Source organism: Lycorma delicatula, chromosome 1 (genome assembly GCF_047948215.1).
Source record: "Lycorma delicatula isolate Av1 chromosome 1, ASM4794821v1, whole genome shotgun sequence".
NCBI classification, from domain to species: domain Eukaryota; kingdom Metazoa; phylum Arthropoda; class Insecta; order Hemiptera; family Fulgoridae; genus Lycorma; species Lycorma delicatula.
In genome coordinates, this window is record NC_134455.1 from 237,464,326 (window position 1) to 237,481,373 (window position 17,048).

The window sequence follows — 17,048 nt, forward strand, 5'->3', positions numbered from 1 at the left end:
CAGATGAATTGAGAGGAGAGTGAAAGAAGCGTTAGGAGAAGACCAATTTGGTTTCAGGAAAAGTATAGGGACAAGGGAAGCAATTTTAGCACTCAGATTAATAGTAGAAGGAAGATTAAAGAAAAACGAACCAACATACTTGGCATTTATAGACCTAGAGAAGGCATTCGATAACATACGAGTAGACTGGAATAAAATGTTCAGCATTTTAAAAAAAATTAGGGTTCAAATACAGAGATAGAAGAACGATTGCTAACATTTACAGAAACCAAACAGCAACAGTAATAATTGAAGAACATAAGAAAGAAGCCGTAATAAGAAAGGGAGTCCGACAAGGATGTTCCCCATCCCCTATATTTTTAATCTTTACATAGAGCTAGCAGTTAATGATGTTAAAGAACAAATTAGATCTGGAGTAACAGTACTAGGTGAAAAGATGAAGATACTCCAGGCACTGGCAGATTAACTGACTGGTAACTACCCAAGGGTCCGTTCATTGGCCTAGGCCGCCGTAGGTCCCCATCACAGCCAGTCTTGATGGACCGCCCGAATTGTTCCGCCATCAATTCCACCTCCTCCTTGTGCTCCATGCGCCATTCCAACTCCTGTAATGCAGCCGCACACTCGCGCCGCAGCCTGTGCTGATCCAGGCCGCTTAGGTTATAGCGACCAGAATCTGGAGCTCTTGGACCGCCACCGTAAGCGATCTCATAGGTTATAAGTCTGTGATCACTCACACTGACCTTGAGCCAGACAGTCCAACTACTTGTACACCGAAGTTAAAAGAAGAGAAAGACTTATTGGCCACATATTAAGGCATCCTGTAATAGTCGCTTTGATATTGGAAGAAGGGGTAGAAGGGAAAAATTGTGCATGGAGGCAACATCGTTTAGAATATTCAAGACAAATTGTTAGGGATGTAGGATGTAGGAGGTATACCGAAATGAAACGACTGATATTAGATAACGAATCTTGGAGAGCTGCATCAAACCAGTCAAATGACTGAACACAAAAAAAAGAAAAAAATAATTAATGTAATGAAATCTTTTATTTTTGTCACTATTTTTTTGTTCTTCCTGTAACTACATAATGTTACCCGCTTGAAGTTATTTAATGTTGTATGAATTTTGTAGCGTATAAAAAAAAAAATGCCATGTCCGACAGGGATTCCAAACCAGAACTTTTCAGCCAATTGACACGTACGAATGAAATTATTATTTCAATTTTTGTTTTTATCACGTTGTGTTTGAATATTTCATATATGTGTAAAACAATTACAAAAAAAGTCAGGAATTGACAATAAAATAAATAAATTGAAAGATGAGTGACTTTTAAACATGGTTTTACATGGAAATACTGAAAACTAGACGGATTGAAGAGCTAACATAAACTAGAAATATGAGAAGATTACTTTAGTTTTAAAAATAATATAGAGATAAAAAATGCGAAGCAAGACGAGACTGAACATGATCCACATAATTAAGGATACAGCATTTAGTTCAAATTTTGAAATATATGTTGATATGAAAGTCGAAATACTAGAGTCAAAATTTGAGGTGAAAGATATTTTGTAATTAATAAATAAAAAGAATTCACTTCATTTAATCGAAGTAAAAAAAATTATATTTGAACATCGTGTCGCAATTTTTATCTACAGTACCAGCAACTATATCAGTCTTAATTTATTAAGTAAACGATATATCACAAGTATACTGGCGGAGATTTTTTCCAGCTATAAGACATAAAGACATAAATCGATTGAATAAAGCACGTAAAACAAATGAATTATTATTATTTTTGTTGAAAAAATACATCTTACATTACAAATACCATTAAACAAAAGATATCTTTTTAAAATTTTTCTGAAGTTACAAATTTAGGTGTATGTTTCACACACTTTCTTTGTAAGCAAACAACCTGTTGGGGAAAAAAATTCTACTCATATGACAAATATGTTTTAGTGTTAAAAAGAAGTCGGCCGCAGAAGAAGTGATTTAAAGAAGTCTTTAAATCACTTTGCAGCGGAATAATGTTTTCGCGTTCTTACAACTACAACCAGTCGCAAACTTTACTGTTATATCACATACTTAATTTTTACAGGCAAACGTTTTTTAATCGTTATACCTTTACATAAAAACTTAATTAAAATTTTAATACAGCTTTGCTCTTAGTAGGATTTAACAACTTTTTTATAGTTTAATAACAACTTCAGTGGAAGAATAAAAGCTTTACCTCACAATAAGACCACACTACTCCCTTACATAGTTGTCGTCGACCGAGCGGCCAGAACTTACTGTAGATTTATATGAGTCATCATGGGCGGGGTCCCGGTATAAGATAAACACTTTTTAACTTGCATTACTTCATATTTATTATTTCGATGACCTTGTGGAAGTTCAGCAATAATAATTATTTTAGGATTCAAAAGGAGATTAGTTTAGAAGTATTTAATGCGATAAAAAAGTAATTCCCATGTGAGTTGGGGAGTTGACAACTTTCTTAGTAGTCGGAAAGATGACAGAGTTGCCTGCTTCGGTTTAAAAAAATGCCTTCAGTTGATAATAATTATATGATAATAAATAGATAATTATGGTAACTGATTATTTCTGGAATGCCAGATTCGGCTAACAATAATCATAATAGTAAAATTTCATCACATTTTAATGGAAATATTACGAGGCCGTAATAGTGTCATAAACGAACGACAATTGAAGGATAAAAAAAGTATTTGTACAAATTGTTGCAAAAAGAGAAAGGCTGAATAGGCGTATGCACATGCCGACCATGATCAATGCTAAAACGCTAACAAAACCGATCTAAAACATGTGTATTTTATCACGGCCAGAAATTGTTTCACACGCAAAAGAGTTGGAAATTTGGGAATCAAAAGTACTGGAATAAAACTTTTTTTCAAATAGGATATAATTTATTATTAATTTTAAAAAAATATATATATATTTACTGTCTCGTAAGCGATTAGCCGAAGTAGCTCTGCCACGGTATTTTCAATTGTTAGACCGATAATTAAGAAGTGATTCTGTCGTACCCTCAAATATTTCATCAATAAATCCTTATATTTATTGATATGAGTATTATTACAATATAAAAACCAGCTTGGAGAATATCGTACAAAAAGAACAAAAAATAAATAAAATAAAATAAATAAATTCAGTTTTTTTAACTATTGGCTTGTAGACTCGTAGGTTCCCAGATTAAAAGTAAAAACACGACCCCAACAGCTTACTCACCCTTAATTTGAGGTTAAATTCATGACGTAAAATTTAGAAAAGATTGGAAAAGTATTTTCTTAATTTTTCTTTAACACGAATTTTTGAAGTCTATAATTTTTTTTTAATTTTGTTTTAAATTTTTACAGTTTTTAGGTTAATTTAATTAAAGTATGAATAGGTATGCAAGAAACCCACCGGGTTAGTCTAGTGGTGAACGCATCTTCGCAAATCTGCTGATTTCACAGTCGAGAGTTCTAACGTTCAAATCCTAGTAAAGGCAGTACTTTTACACGGATTTGAATTCTAGATCGTGGATAGCGGTGTTCTTTGATGGTTGGGTTTCAATTAATCACACACCTCAGAAATGGTCGACCTGAGACTGTACAAGACTACACTTTACTTACACTCATACATATCATCCTCATTTATCCTCTGAAGTAATACCTGACGGTGATTCCCGGAGACTAAACAGGAAAAAAAAGCTATGCAAGAAAGATTCCCCTCTATGTAAAAAGGCATTTGAAAGAATCAAAAAGGAAAAGAACTCCATCTTAACAAAAAAAAATCTAGAGAAAAGGTCTGAAATTACCGAGCATAAGCAAAGACTTTTTGGATGTGACTTTTTTGGGAGGGGGGAATTTTTTTAATCCTAAATTTTTCAACCTATTTTCCTGAATTATCACGCGAAAGTGCTTTGAATATCAGAATGATCTAATAAATTGCAATAAAGATAAAAGTTTATTTAATATTTTATAAAGATAAAGTAATTTTTCGTTAAAAAAATTTTCCACGTTAAAAAAATTCATCAGGAAAGTTTACAACCTGACCACCAGAGAGATTTCTTTACGAAATAAAAAACAACTCTTGCGCAAGAACGACTTTTCATTTCCGACGACCTCACTATTTCGCGGACTAAAATGCACTGATTTTCAGAGTCCAACTCACTACTTATGTTCGATTAATGAGTTGACCGTACATACAAGCATAAAGTTTAAACTAACTCACCACTGTGACTCACTTCATAATTGCGTATGAAAAATATACCAATACAAAGTCAATATAAACCTAAATTGAGGTTATATTGTCTGTGGTCGACTTTAAATTGAAGAACGACTCAACCAATCTTCATCAAATTTTCACATGCACAACTTCAGATACACTACTACAGGATATCTAAATATAATTTTCATTGATATGGTAGTTTTGGAGATTTTCGAGCCAAAACTTTATTTTTAGGCATATATATATATATATATGTGGCTAAAAATAAAGGAAATTACATTTTAAGTGAATTTTATCTTCGTACTCATCATACCTCAAAACTTAAAGAAAATCCAATTTCTCCCCCAATCCCACCATGAGACCGAAAGTATATATAAAATTGAGATTCAAATAAAAGTACACTAATAGTGACTTCATTAAGAAAATTTACTAAAATATGAAACTAAGTCATGCTGTATATCAAAACAGATATTGCAATAGCTGATCGACTATTAAATTAAACATTAACTTATCGGTGTTTAGTAGAAATTTAAACATCATTGATTGTAGAATACACAATAATAAATTAATTTTGCTAGGGTACGTAGAAAATACGGTACTGATGTAACAACAGTCATTTCTCTGTTCTGTACTTAATAACATTACAAAATAAATTGTGTACGTAAGTAGAACATGATAACAACCACATAAATTTTAATTGCTTAGGACTTTAATGTACGAAGAACCGTTACATTAATTTGTGATACCCAATTATAGCTATTACACGGTTACCATTCAGATAGCAGTAAAATGATAAAGGTAGCAATCTTTAGTTTAAGTAGTTATTAAATAGTAAATTTTTCTGGTAGTGTAAATAAACTGAAACAAGTATCTGTTTCAGAAAAGTTATTGCTGAAACGTAATTTAATTTTAATAAAATATTAAACGCAGGTAACATCAATAATGAAATTCTAAATGACAGCTTTTAACAAGGTTTTTAAATCTTATATTTTTTAATTAACTATTATTAGTTACGTTTATTAGGTTTTGAACCTAAGAACTTCGACTTCAAAATCAGCGAGTTACGACAACGAGATTTACCTCTGTACCAAACGTAGGGGTCAATTGATTATTTAATTTACTAAGCAGTACCTTCTGCCTAAATATGCGATCCAGCCATTTCATGTTTCCCGTTCTTGGAAATTATTTTATCTATTTTAAAACGTGTTAATTTCTGGGATCGATATCGGTAACGTGACACTGTTTTGAAATCTTTTTTAAGAATGCTTCGTTCGTTATCCTGAAATTTTCTTATTGCATTTTTTAAATGAAAAAATCTTTCGCTCTGAGAGTTATGAAGCAACTATATATTCTTCCTCAACAAAAAGCAGAGATCGTCTGTAATCTTGATTGAATGAAATGTTCTTTCCTTCCCTAACAGATTGCCCGTCTCACTTTTAGATGAAATTCTGAATTTGCTCAGTATCGTAACAGTGTTGTTAAACGTGAAGTTTGTAGAAACGAACAAAAATTGAGTCTTTAAAAGGGCTTAAAATAACAATTTTTTTTAAGTACCTGTCAGAGGGTACTTTTTCTAGTTTATCAAAATTTTATAGATAATCTTCAAATAAATCAATCCTGCAGAATTATCAGAGAAAAACAAGAATTGGTATAACAAAAAAGTTAATTTTTCATAAAGTGATTAACAGGAGATAATACTTCAAAGAGAAGCTTTTCCTTTCGGGAAAAAATAGTTTAAAATGTAGTTACTGCTTATAGAAGAGGAACAAGAGTGTTGCGTTTTACTTTTAAAATTTTATCCAATTTATCTCTTTAATTTTATGTAATTTCAAACCTAGATAAAATGTACGACAAAAGTTTGTTATTTAAGAAAACTAAAAAGTTTTAAAATTTAGATGGTACGTAAAAAATAGTCCATGAGAGGATTTGTGGTAAAAACAGTAGCTGTTGTAGTTCAACGGTAGCTGTGATAAAAACTAAAAGGATGAATAAATTACACAAATATTTTTTTTAAAAAGGATGGAAAAAGACAAAATTTAAGAATAAAAAGTTAGACAGCTTGCTTTGTAGAGGTGGTCTGTATCTCATGTATCGAGTTACATAGAGATTGGTATATACACAGATACATAGGTATAGAGATACTCGTAGTATTCTATTTTTTCAAGTGTAAATTTAAGTTAAGAGGTTCAAAATGAGTATATCTATGTTATTAGAGTAAATTTACAGATATTTAAGAACGAGCTCAATTTTACATAATAGGCTTCCATCTAATTTCACAGGTTACAAGTCTTAACTTCAGAGATTTTAATACAAGGCCAATTCAACAACTAGTTTTGAATGAAACTACATACAAACGAAACAAAATATTATTCTCTTTTGCAGTTAACAATAATTCTGAGGCGTCGTAAGCAATCGGAATCGCGTAAAAATATATTACAAATGATTTAATATTTCTTCGAATTCTCTCCGAAGAATGCTCTTTTATTTTACCTTTAGTACTTTATACTTGTAAATTATTTTTTCTGATCAATCTAAAAAAATAAATTTGCAAATAATATAACGATAATTATAAATTAATGCGAAAATATCGTACATATTTAAAGGCAACTTAAAAACGAAAATGAAAGTTTATTTTTTAAACTGAATAATATTTATAATTTCAATAATAGATAAAGGAACCGATTATTAATTTTAAATAGAAAATATACTTATAAAACGTTTTAACATAAACAAAGTTTACGAAATGCTTGCACGAACAGCTGTTACAAATGCCGCCTTCCAAAATAAAAATTCGTGCAACCATCGGGCTCACGTAAGAATAAAATAAGAGGCCTATAATACCGCAAAGAGAAACATTTTCTAGGATCGGATAAACCGTATGGGAATTATCGGGTATAAGGTCGGACGATGAATTATCACATTTATTCTACTCACGATTGATGCTACTTCAAAATATGAAAAAAATTTATTGTGATGTTAAAGAAGTTATATGAGCTATCTCGAATGCGGGGGCGATGTATCAAACGTTTACAAGCTTTGCAGGTTCTCCGACGTGCACCGATTTGCCCCAGTTTGTAGTAGCGTCAACGTCATGCGGCATGAAAGGTTAAAACATTGATTGTATTGTATTTGTATCGCCGCGAGTAGGAATGCAGTAAAGTGTTGTTGCACTGCGACCGCCGAGTTGTTGCTGTCACTTTCACTCAGTGTCCAGTTTCAAGCCGCTCAGGTCGGTTAACTAGTTCTCCTTGACAAGGACGTATACGAGACGACTTACAAGCAGTCAGTGCGCTTTTTTATTGTTGCTTTTTTTAACAGACCGGTAATTACCTTTCAATGCACCGCAGAAGGCAGCACCGACACGAACATTACCAGCCACCTGGTGCGGTTATATCGGTTCTTCAAACCGCTTTTTAACCGTTCCTCTCTCTTCACGTCCTCCACGAACATCACATCATCATACTATCGTCACCCTCTCGCTTTCCCTCATTACATAACGCTCTGAATATTTTCAACGTTCCTTCTTTACAACATTTTATACAGTTATTGTGCCGTTCTCATTTTTTTCTTAACAACAGACAATATTTCTAGCTCATCAATTTTGCCGAATAAAAAAATAACTGCCTTTATAAAATTAAAATAAAAGTTTGTCGGTTAATACAAGAAATACAAAGTAGCTTTCTATTAAAACTACGATTAGTTAATTTTTCTGGTGGCTTAAAGATAGTCTCCAGGAAAATTAATGCCTTGCCCTTGAACACTAAATTTGAATTACAGTAGATACCCGACTGGTTTTCACTATTTTCTTGTTGACTACTATTTGCGTTACTTCACTTAGGGTAACCGCCTTAATCTGGTTGAAAAAAAATTCAGTCTATTGCCCTGGAGGCATCAAATTATTTGAAATTAATTTTATTTAAATTTATACAAAGGACAAATTTATAGGATATAAAAGTTTTATTTATAAAGATTAAAATGATAGGAATCTTTTGGAAGTAAGATGTTAGCGAGCCTATAACGTAAAACTATAATAACATTGTCGCATGTTATTATAGTTGTCGCATGTCCTGACATTCAATAAACCCAAATGTCTAGAGAAGATAAAAAGCTGGTTTTGATCGATTAGATGTTCCATTTTCATCGCGGTGTTTTGGGTCCCAGAAATTTGGACACATAGCTATAGCTACGGGATGTTCAAGAAAACAAATCTGTGTGTTTGTGTGGTGAACCGTTGTATCCTGATGACCCGTGCAGGGATCCACCTGGGTGTATCAATTGCCACGGGCGCCACTAAGCAAGACTGCGTAACTGTCTAGTTTACAAACAATAAGTAGTAATCTAGAAAGTAAAAATTATACTGAAAGTCAGCTATTACGATGCTATGAAAATTGTGTTTAGTAGATAGCATAAGGTTGCACCTTACGCATAGATTGCTGTAGCCCCAGCAGCCATAATATCTGAACTGGCACCGGCATTAGCTAAGCTGGTCGGACGCATCAATAACGAGAAATTGAAAACTAAACCAGTTAAAGGAACAATTAAAAAATCGCTATAGAAGGTGGCAGAAGTTATTAGAACTTCTCCACCGATAATTAAGCCTTCGACCAGATTAAGGTGTAGTCAAATGAAGCAAAAGCCGAGAGAGAAAATCTGAGTCAAATACAACGCAAATTTAAGTTCAGATCGAGAAAATTCTCATTCAGGGTTCTGAGAAGCCCAAATTAAAGAGCGCTAGAAGAAAAGGATTTTCAACGACCAACAATGGAGTCTCCGATAGCGCGGATACCTTTAGACGGCGAGCACTTCAGCTGGCCCACATGCTATATCGGCGAGTGCATCGAATCTTGACTCTGATACATTGCTGACCGCACCATTGGAGCCGTTATCATCTGATGCCGGCAGCAAGATATCCTACGTAATCTATTGCGAAAGTTCAGAAGAATCCGTCTCCATGTCTCAGATACCTTAAAATTAGACATCGAGGCCTTCAAGAAGATGGAAAAAGAAGAAAGAAAAAACGAAAGGCTAAGGGCAAACCTAGACGATAGGAAATAAGGAAGTAGTTTAACGAGATTATGACGAATTTAATGAAAGGATGAGTTTTTAATAACTATTTGACTTTATAGTTGTTTTGATAGATTCGAACAACATTTCGTTAGAAATGCTTTGTGTATTTTAAGTGGCATCACTGTCATCTTGTGTTTCTTTCAGGGTTTTAATATCTTTAGAAAATACTATTTCTGGATGATCTGTTTTGACAAGACTTGCCTTCTGACTAAATCGCTAGTGTTTTTATTGGGTAGGGAAAGAAATATTTTCTTTTTTCTTTTGAAAATGGGCTAATGACCCATAGCAGTCGATTCCCCTAAAACTAAAAAAAAATTAAATTTCATGAAACCCTTTTATGGTAAAAATGAGTAAATAGTAAATAAGAATTAAAAGCACTTTTTAAGAAAATTATAATTATATTAATTTTTTAAGATATTCAGTATTATCTTAAACTAAAATCGTCTGTTTGTTACAGTTTTGATAATGGAAATATACTTCCTGACCCCTTCTTTTTTAAATACTGTCCAATTCCTTCTCATCCAGCATTATTTTACATGACGCTATATGTTTAATGACACTTCTCTTTACATTTTAAGGAAATTTGTTAAAAGTGTGGTGATACTGTATATTTTATCTTTGTCCGTTTAAGAAGAAAGGTAGTTTTGGTAATTTTTTATGCAGGTTTTGACATTCGATAACATTAAGCTGTGTCTTAACACCAAGAAAAGTACGTTAAAATTTTTTTTCTTTTTAATTTTTAACGCTTTTTGAGGCAATTATAAACATTTTTTCTTAATTTTAATATAATCATACATTTTTCGATGAATCGTTTTTGTATAACTTCGAGCTGGCTCGCAGTTAACCTCCGAATCGGATCGAAGGACGATCGGCTCCTGAAGCGACTGCACGTATTGAATTTGTGATTTTTCAAGATTTGGGTGAATCGGTTACAATGGGAAATGTTTCGCCAGAATGTTTCATTTTGTTTCGCCATTTAGATATATTTTTATCATTTTTTATTTTGACTAATTATTCTCATTCGGTTTATTTTATGTGATTCTTTGTGTAATTGTAAGAACTACTTTTTGGTGATTTATTTGTTTTGTTTTTATGTTTTTGGACTTGATCAATCTTTTTTGGATTAATCAGTGTATATACTTGTTTGTTATATACTTACGTGTACTGATGTATACAAATGCATACATGTGTATGCATTTATAATTCTTTAAAGAGATTTAATAATTCTTGAGGGATTTCAATTAAGACCACTCTGCATGTCATTTATTTATTACAGACAAATTTACTTATAATTCCGGCTAACTGGAACTGATTTATTGTATAAATAACTTTACTGGCAAAAAAAGAAAATTCTTTTGTAATTATCTTAACTTTTAGATTAACAAAACAGAGAAAATATTTTGTTTTCACTAATTTTTAATCTTATTCTTCAATCGATTTTATTTGCGTGTTCGTTAATATTTATTCAGTAACTTCATGAACAAAGGTAGAACAAATTTTATTCCTTTTTTTTCGATTTTATTTGTTAAAATAAGATCGTACCACTTGCCACTTTGGTCCAGGCTTTGAATTCCAGTCTGCTAACTGGTCAAAATGAATCTGTTTTCGATTCAGCATACAACTTTTACATCTTACTGTTTCTGGGTTCGATTTTCCGTAATCTAAGATCTTGTCATATCCGTTTCTAGGATGCAGTTCCACAAGTAGGGTAAGCTAGGAGGAATGTTGTACGTTTTATATTAGTAATCCCTATTCTAATGAAAAATATCGTTGAAATGTTTGTGAAATATGCTTACTGTTATTCATAAATAGAGGTAAAAGGAAAGGTTTCAGAGTTTTCAAGTAGGATCTATTTGAAAGCCTACAATCAATCTTATGTACAGTTTAAACGATTTTCTTTTGAAAAATTAGTATTTTTCCGCAATATGTAGGAACGCCCGTAATTCATATTCTACACACATAAATCTATAAACACTATAAGCGAAGAACGCCATTAATAGAAAATTTATTACTGAGATAAATACGTGTTCCTTATAAATTAATGAACAAAGACATATTACGCCCATATAAGTTGTAAATCGGGAAGATATTCAATCATTTTATAATCTAAGTGGTATTTAAAAGACAGCACTTCAGTTTAATTGAAACCAACTGATAGATAAGATTTTGTTTAAACGAAATGCTAACAACAGACATCGTTGGTAATGTAGTGTCATCATGAAATAAAATTTATTTTGAATCTAATGGATTAGTTGAAAAATCATTAACACAAATAGAAATAATAAATGGCCTAGTACAGACAGAGCATCCATCAAGAATTTTATTAATTTAATATTGTAAATAAGGTGCGACTGGGTCCAGATAAACAGTACACCTGAAATACCAGAAAAAGACAGTTTATCAAGAAGTATAGTTTCAGCGTATTTGTACGCCTTTGATAGATCACTGATCAACTCAATATGCATTTGACTTCATCATATCTAGATTAAACTAAAAGGAATTCCTGAAAATGAAAAATGTTAAATTCTCTGGTTAAATAAACAAAAATCTGTTTCTCTAACAAGTGGTTGAGAAATTATAGTGACCAGGAATAAAATTATTTTCGCTGAATTTCTGAAAACCTTATTCCTGTATTACCATACATAATTCGATAATTCTCGATTAATACAGAGGTCGTCGTGTAACAGCTCTCTACCCTTGAGTAACAGCATCGTTGTTTTCTCTGGATTAAATACCATCTTATGTTGTAAACTTCACAACTTAATTATTCTGCAAGACTGGACCGCCCTGAATTGTATCTCATTCTTCAAATCTTCTTAAACCTGCAGAAGCCCATTATCCGCATACGCGATGACATGACACCCACTGAGTAACCTCAACTGCATCAAAGAATCGAATTTAACAACCAGGAACAGGGGTTCTAAAAACCTACACTGTGGACAACCTTTAGATTGATTTTTTCCTACTTCTGAGAAACCGTCTCGAAAGGATGTCTCAATTGCTGAAATAACTATATCATTCAATAACTATAACAATAACTCTTTCTGCGTACAATCACGCTTCTGCAGCTGAAGCAAAGTAGAGGGCCACCACAAATTATTCTATAAAAATTTATATATCTAAAGAGATACCTAAGACATACTTAGACTCAATAGAAGAAACAATGCTCATAACCTTATAAATATCATCTTCCGTGCCCGTTCCTGAGCGAAAACCATTCTGATCATCCATCAACAAGTTTCTGGAATTCAATCTATCATTAATAGTGTCACGTGTTCCGCGGCTCGATCAGGATATTGTGAGGTTGACAATTTAGAATGTTTATATAATTACAGTTTATTGGTTTAAAATGTTCATAATTGCATCCAGGCAAATTCATAATAACTATGCTGATAAATACAATAATGATAATAATAACACAAATATTATTATGGTAATTACAACCATAATAATAAGCAGGACAATAATAGTAAACGACAATAATATTACTTATCAGAAACAACAAATCAAACAATTAATACATGAGATAAAACATAACATAACCAAAACAGTAAGCATTATATGAAAATAGAGCGTAATCAACAAAGAATAACAATCAAAATATTACACATAAAATTGTGATAAATGTCATTAGTAAATAATAAATACAGATTACACACAAGACAGAGTTTAAAATAAATAAGCGTTCGGAATTTATTCCAGATTGACAAATAGAAAACTAAGCAAAGAAACCTAAAAACTAAAGAATCAAAGACAACTATACTTAACAAAAGAAACCGCTAACCTTAACCCGTTTTAACTACTAGTCTTGTATTGACAAACAATCGTATAGTATTCACTTGGAAATACCTTTGCTATCTACCCAAACAGTTTATGAATGAAGTTTATTGCATTATTTCTTTCACTTACACGCTTATAGTTTTACTGTAACTCACTGATAGTATTTCTTGATTACAGGAATTACTCGAGTATCGAGTAATCGAACTCGTATCGAACTAGATTCAAGACTCTCATCGCTGGACTGACGTCTCGCACTCTCGTCTCGCAGACCCGCACCTGTCACTCTCCTCGCTGGACTGGTTCGCAGAACTCCGCCGATACCACACTTCTACACAACTCGCAGCCTCTCCTTGCTGAACTCCTCGCAGAACTGCCATTGTGGGACCGACGCCATAACGGCTCGCAGACTGGTTCTAATAGAACTCTTTTTTAGCTGGTCTTCCAGAGCTATTTATAGTTCTAGCCTCTTTACCTGTCGGACCGGACCCAAGTCGAAACGTGAGAACAATCGACCGAGGCTTTTGTTCCCATGAATTCCAAATTTGGTCTCTTCTCACCGTACAATAGGTGTACAATGTGTGTCAGCATGCAGGATAACAAAAGACAGTTGTAAAACGGACCTATTCTTTACAAAAAGGGTTTTCCTTTTTGTCCCTTTCTGGATTCCTTCAATTATTACTTTAATAATAATTGGTAGGAATCCGTTACTCCGGGTCGGTAACGCGGAGTTGTTACCATACGAAGATATAAAACCTTTCCAATAACTGGCAATAACGTTAAAGGCTTATAAGAGGAGCTCACAGCAGGGTTCTTTTCATAACCTTTATACAACAACCTTTTAGCCAGCAAACAGGGAAATAGCCAGCAAAGAGAATCCTATAAAAAGTCTAGTTAAAGTATCACCACACATTCCGACAGAACGGACAAGTAGCTCCGTGATTCCATCGAAATCTGGGGCTTTATTCCTATCAGAATTGCATATTACCTGACATACCTATGTCTCAGTAATTTCCACCGATACAACATCGCAGCGATAACCAGCAACTTCCCCGTCTAAGTCGCTGATGATACGAGGTTTCATTAGTCACAACATCATCCGGCAATAAATCATTCAATAGAATATTTAAAATCTCAGCTTCATTAGAAACAACAACCTGCCAGATCGCGAAAGCCACAAAGAATATTTTTCTTACGTTTATCCGCGAGGACTTTGTAGCAGCTGCAGCAGCAGGGCTTTGTAGCAATTTTCAATGTACCGCCGAAGTACTATGATAGTAATATTTCTAAAAATTACATGATTTTACACTAAAAAAAATTGTCACACAAGCACGCTTAGTATTTTTATATTTCATACAAAATAATGCGAATGGTGTTTAAAAAAAAATTAAAGAAATTTACTCCGAATGATTCCAGCTGATAATCTTTTTAAAATCATTATTACACTTCAAAAAAATTTAAGATGTAAAAAAAATTAATAACGATAAAGATTTATACTGTAATTCAAGGAATGTAAAAGTATTCAGCACAAAAAATAACAACGGTAGAGAACGGTCTTATCCATGAAAACAAGAAATAGGTGGCGACGAAGTCAATAGTATCAAACATTGCAAACACTTCAATTATCAAATTAAAATTTATTTATAACTAAAATTCTTTTCAGAATATGTTTATATTATAAATTATAATTTATATTAAAAAAAAAAAAAAATGGCGATTAAAGTTAACAACTCATTAAAAAAAATTACAAACAGAGATACGCCAGTATTCTACGATTTTTCGATGGTGTAGTTCGAGAGTAAATGAGTCAAAAAATAAACTTTTGCTGGTTCTAAGTTTGAAACTTTTTTTTATAAATTTTATTTTAATATAAAGGATAATACATAAGGCTAAAACATAACGAAATTTAACTTATTATTAAGGTAGGGGTTGTTAAATCGATTCACAGAAGTAGTAACTACAATACTTTTAAAAAAAATACTGCAAGAGTATTTACACTTCGGCTGAAAATTGATTTATAACTATTTTATTTTATCCAGAGCTCAGTTAAAAAACAGAAAAAAATTTAATTTTTTTCGAATTTATTATTCTTTTATAGATATTATTATCGAACCGATTAAATTGATTGTGTCACTGAATTGCTTTCTCGTATATCATAGAACTGACTGATAAAGTGACACCGATCCTTCATAACAATATGGAGGTTTTATTGTTACAGGGAATCATATTAATCGAAGATAGATTAATGAAATTCCATCTCAGAGAATATTATTTGTTAGTCAATTACGAAATAATTTTTCTTCCGCCATTACGTAACAGGTTATGTAATTTATTCATTAAACTCAACCAATATTCTTTCAGAAAGAAAAAAGAAAATTTATCTCGATAAATAGCAGATTCACCAAGCGAAAAAAGATTTCTGTCAAATACATTCTAAACTGCACAATTTAACATAAAGAATTGTTTGTATTAACTTCAAATAATGATTTACCCATCTCCTTTTGATAACAGTCTAAAACGCTGACGCTAAGATAAAATGTGATTTTTTATTTATACCTTTTTTTTTAGGTATCTCCTTTTGATAACAGTCTAAAACGCTGACGCTTTGGTAAAATGTGACTTTTTATTTATACCTCGCAGAACATTTTGACGTTCTATAATCCAGACACGTTTTAGTGACAAATTAGCAATATTATGTTGTTAATTTATTAACATTGATATAAGAGATGATCGAACGATCTATGTCGATTTCAACGACATAAACTTCTTACTACACTAGCTATTTAATTATACAGCTTAATATTTAAAAATATTCCTGTAGCAGTTGTAAAAATTTATTGCTGTGAACAACTAGATTTAAAATGACCAAATATTTTGAGTTTTCGTTTTTTAAACGACACGTTGGGAGAACGGGTGCTATTAATTTCTAGAGGAAAGCTGATCTTTTTAAAAGTGACTGGGAAATTAAACTTCCGTTAAGGATTTTCTTATGTTTATTATTATTTTTATTAACTATCAGGTCTGGATAATAAAATAAAAATATAAGAAAAAGATCATTATTATTGAGTAGATTAAAAAAAATCCTTTTGTAGCTGTAAATGTTAGAAAGAAAGTTTTTTTTTTACTTTTACTTAATCATACTGCTTTACTGGCTATAGGCATGATTTTGTAGGTACTTCTTCGATTAATTCCAGATATTGACGATGATGCAACTACATCAATAATTAATTGATTTTTATAGCCGATTAAGTTTAGTTTAATTTTTCGGACGCAAATTTTTTTTTTTTTTTGTCTTCAGTCATTTGACTGGTTTGATGCAGCTCTCCAAGATTCCCTATCTAGTGCTAGTCGTTTCATTTCAGTAAACCCTCCACATCCTACATCCCTAACAATTTGTTTTACATATTCCAAACGTGGCCTGCATACACAATTTTTTCCTTCTACCTGTCCTTGCAATATTAAAGCGACTATTCCAGGATGCCTTAGTATGTGGCCTATAAGTCTATATCTTCTTTTAACTATATTTTTCCAAATGCTTCTTTCTTCATCTATTTGCCGCAATACTTCTTCATTTGTCACTTTATCCACCCATCTGATTTTTAACATTCTCCTATAACACCACATTTCAAAAGCTTCTAATTTTTTCATCTCAGATACTCCGATTGTCCTAGTTTCACTTCCATATAAAGCGACACTCCAAACATACACTTTCAAAAATCTTTTCCTGACATTTAAATTAATTTTTGATGTAAACAAATTATATTTCTTACTGAAGGCTCGTTTCGCTTGTGGTATTCGGCATTTTATATCGCTCCTGCTTCGTCCATCTTTAGTAATTCTATTTCCCAAATAACAAAATTCGTCTACCTTCATAATCTTTTCTCCTCCTATTTTCACATTCAGTGGTCCATCTTTGTTATTTATACTACATTTCATTACTTTTGTTTTGTTCTTGTTTATTTTCATGCGATA